Source organism: Gymnoscopelus microlampas (assembly GCF_963454915.1).
Source record: "Gymnoscopelus microlampas genome assembly, chromosome: 20".
Classification (NCBI taxonomy): domain Eukaryota; kingdom Metazoa; phylum Chordata; class Actinopteri; order Myctophiformes; family Myctophidae; genus Gymnoscopelus; species Gymnoscopelus microlampas.
Window position 1 is genome coordinate 36231241 of NC_139957.1, and position 4510 is coordinate 36235750.

Genomic DNA, 4510 nt, shown 5'->3' on the forward strand with positions numbered 1-4510 from the left:
CCTAGTCTGGTGTCTCTGCTTAATTATTTTGAATTGATTGTTTAGAATTAACTAATTTAATGGGAGATTTATGTGACTTGTCATATCGTGACCTCCACTAGGGCTTCATCTAACCATTATTGTTGTAATCTTCTTACAATAAATGCAGGGAATCTCTGTATGGACATACGTATGTACGTACGTCTGTAATCCACGTATCTCGAGAACCGTTTGACTGACCGACTTCAAATTCGCCACACACGTCGCAGACGACCCGAGGGAGTGCAGTGCCCGGTGTCAAGTCGGTCAGATAGGCGGTTGTCACGTACGTATGTAATCCCAAATGAGAACTTGAAAGAGAAAGAAGCAAGCACTCATCAGACGAATAGTTCGATGTGTACCGGGTGCACGGTGCAGGCGGACATAGTTTCATAGAAAGGAATACCAGCACTCACTTTAGTCCATTTAGGATCTTGTTTATTAAAGTCTTATGTCTCCGTCTCCGTTGTAAAGCAGCAGCTCATACAACGGACGTTTGTTACTAAGTCGGTCTACTTTCCACAGTCAGTTTGCTCTCCTCAGACATTCTCCACAGACCACTGATCTCCCATATGCCCATTTATATGCCCATATATGGGTATGGCCATTTACACTTTTCATTCTTTGTTTTATAGATTTATATCATTATCACCAGGTATACAGGATAGGTGGGCACTAGGGATATCTGGGCACCTCGATGTAAAATTGTCTATTTTGTCCAAAATGTTAAATTAAATATTTGAAAAATGGTTTTAAGTAATGTAAAGTATACATGATGTGAACATGTATGGTACATCATTATCGGACTTAATTTTATCCGTCAACTTCTTGATTATGCCCCAAAATGACTGGATAATACAGGTTTTGTAGCAATTGTAGAAATATTAGACCTTAATTGTCGAATGTTTAAGCATGTTGTAATCATGTATACTTTATTTAACTTAACATTTTCTAAATATATATTTTTTTAAACATTTAATGCTGACCTGGATTTCAAGACTTTTGCCACGGCTACATTAAAAATCTCACACCAATGTAGCCTACCTAATATGACATACAGTTGGAACTCTGTTGCTTAAATGAAAACACATGAAAGTTGTGATTGTCACACCAATTGTAAAGCTGACACAAGCTTCAAATGGCTGAGTAGATGCCTTTATATAACCATGACTTTTTTACATGGGACCTGTGCTACTTTTCTAGTGATTGTAAAGTAACATGGGTATTGTTATTTTGAGTTTGTTGGTTAATTAATTGAAGTGACTCCCCTTTAGTTGTTGTCTTCAGGGACACATAGAAAAGAAAAGACAATTACATTTGCCCACCGCGCCAAATACGGTACATTACATCTCTTGAAATGCATTGTCATCTTATTGCCACCTGGGGTCACTATCTGCCTTTGCAGAGATTGTGATGATCCATGAGACTCCAGTGATTAATTCAGTCAAGATTAAGAACCACTTTGTCCTTTTCATTACAATATCCTATTTGGCTCTAACAAAAGGAACGTCATACATAAATTCCCATGCCGCACAATCTTATCACACCATAACATGGAAACCATCTTTAGATGCTCTCTCAGAGCCACAGGGGGCGGTAGATAAATGGGGTTGGGAGCCTGATCGCCCCTCACTCTCAAACTCTGAATATTTCAGTATTCAATTCATGTGTTTCTTGATGAATCTCTGCAACCACATGTTTGCCTTTCAACCACAAATAACTGTAGCACAGTTATTTACTGTGCTGACCTCCGGCTCAGATCTCACTATGTGATGATAGAACTATGAAAAGAAACAAATGATGAGCCTTTTGATTTGGATCATAATTCATCGAATGCTCTGAGATAAGTGCCAAGGACAGTCAACTTCAATGCATAAAAGACGCCTTCTATACATACGGCTTACTCAGCATTCCATCACAGAACAGGTTTCCCCCCAAAATATAATTAACCTTTTCAACAAGACAAACACAGAAAACTCTCACTTTTCCCTCCATGGATTGTTAGATTTGGCATAAATCTATTTAGATAATAGGGTTTTCTTAACTACTTGTCTGGACCACATAGCAGTGCAATCTACAGTACATCAAATTCTGCTGTTTGATTTGTTCCATCTGAGATAATGGATCTATAATTGAGAGATTCGAGGCCAATCTCCTCTTTCTCTCAGTAAACAATGATCATGATAGGACCAGCAGCCTTTCCCATTGGAAAACGAGAGTGCAGAGAAACGGCCATTCAAAATGAATTATTTATCACCAATATAAAATAGTTTCAGGGGGTGTTTCATTCACGTGAACCACTGTTCACATTAATGAAATAAAAAAATATAGCCTGATGAAAAATAGCATATTTGAAAGCTGAACTATATGAATAAATAAAGCATTATTATTTTGTCTCTCATACAGTAAGCCACAGAGTGGAGACTCCTGAATGTGCAGCGTGGGACCCTGTTTGTCCCCTACAGAACTTATTGTTGTTGTTTGTAAAGATAATTACTGTTTTATGCATCAAGATGTCATGTACTGTATGCTTTCAGCTCAGTACTGCAGCTGCCAGCTGGTGGATTTACTATAGCATATCATAAATGTTTCAGAACACTTTTTTTCTTTCCTCAGAGTATGCTAGAGCTACACAGTAAAATTCTCAAAGCTAATTTATCGGTCAACACCAAAGAGTGTTGGCAACCAGTTGCACGTACAGGTCTGAACTGACCCGTTGCAGGTCGGTGCAGTTTGGGGATTCTGTTGCAAGTGGTTGCAGTTGAAACTTGTTGGGTTGCAAATCATTGATGTGGAATGGGCTTAACTCTGGGAGGTACAAATGTAACCAAATGGACCCCAGAATACTCAGAGTACACAGTAACATTCTCTGTGTTTAATTTATGCATTTGTAACTCTGGCAGGTACAAATGTACCTCCCAGTGGTGTGTTCTACCGTCAGATGCTGTGTACGGCGTATACCTTGAGATTTTTTGCCGTCGCCACCGTATACCTTCAAAAACTGTTCAAAACAGCGTATCTGATACGTTGATACGCATCTGATACGCTGCACCCAGGAGTGGCTGCTGGCTGTGCTGGGGGGCGCAGCAATACAAACAGCAAAAGTGTGGTCTGACCATCTGACTAGTTTAACTCTGAGGTGATGGCTTATCATGTGCGTGGCTATTGTTCTTGAGGTGATAATTAATGGCTATACTGGCGAAGGAATTCACACATTTCAACGACCTGCCATTCACTTCATTGAATAGGTCACTGAATTGAGTACTTCATTAGTATTCAAATTGCGCGTCATAGCACAGCAAAACACAGTTTTGTCAATACAGTTTGTGTCTTCAATGCCAAGTTAATTCTGTAATAGATACAGGAAGGCTCGCGGTTACCACTGCTATTATATCTGATAAGCCTAACCATCATTTATTTATAACAATCCTTGCACTTCTATGGCAATGTATTTTTAAATGCAAAAAAAAAGTGGTTTAGTTACAGGGTGATTAACATTAGAAACAGTAGAATATCAGTACAAAGCATATTGTAAGTGTAGGCTACTCAGTGTTACTGTGAAACTGGGCCCGAGTGGGCCTGGCCGAGTTTGTTGCATTGAAAATGCATCTAAGCTTGGAAGTGGTTGAGCTCAGGTGATCAGACATCAGTAAGAAAAATCAGTACAAAAGAAAAATCAGTACAAAGAATATTGCGTGTGGGGCACGCAATATTCTTTAAATATTTAATGGGGCACATTAAATATTTTTGTGGACCACACACGCGCGCGTGCACATTTTTTACATTTAATTAATTATAGACGCGCGCATGCCGTGCGTGTGGGAGGCAGGGAATAATCATAGTATACCTTCAAGAAAAAACTAGAACGCAACACTGGTACCTCCCACAATTAAAGCCCATTAGCAGAAATGTCATGATGTGACACAGCCTGTGTGTCTCTCTCAGAGGGTGACATTCAAAACATCCAGTGTCACACAGGATGTTTTGAATGTCCCTTTCTGAGAGAGACACACAAAGTTGCCTAGAGTCCTATGTCTCATGCCAGAAAGTTATTCCACAATCTTCTAATACAATGCTACATGACAGAAGCATTTGAAAATTGTGTGAGCTAACAATCTGATTTAACCTACTGCCAAAATATGAGGCGTAGTGTGTGCGACACTGTCACCTAGTGTCCAAAGTCCTTTACTACAATAATTAACTACCTCACCTATTAATACCTGTGATTAATATACTTTCCCTCTTAACCACTGTTCTCTTAAACAATAATAAAAAAATCAACATTGGTTGGTTACCGTTGGTTACGGTGACGTCATCATCACTATATAAGTTTGTTGCATGTCTCCTAACATACATTCCAAAACTCTGAATGTATAGGCCTATCAGCTGCACTTCCACTCCTAATTACTAACGATGACAGGGGCCCCCAGAAGAGAGTTGTATCACATCATGGGACTTGCAAGTAAGTTGACTTTTAATATGATCAATTATT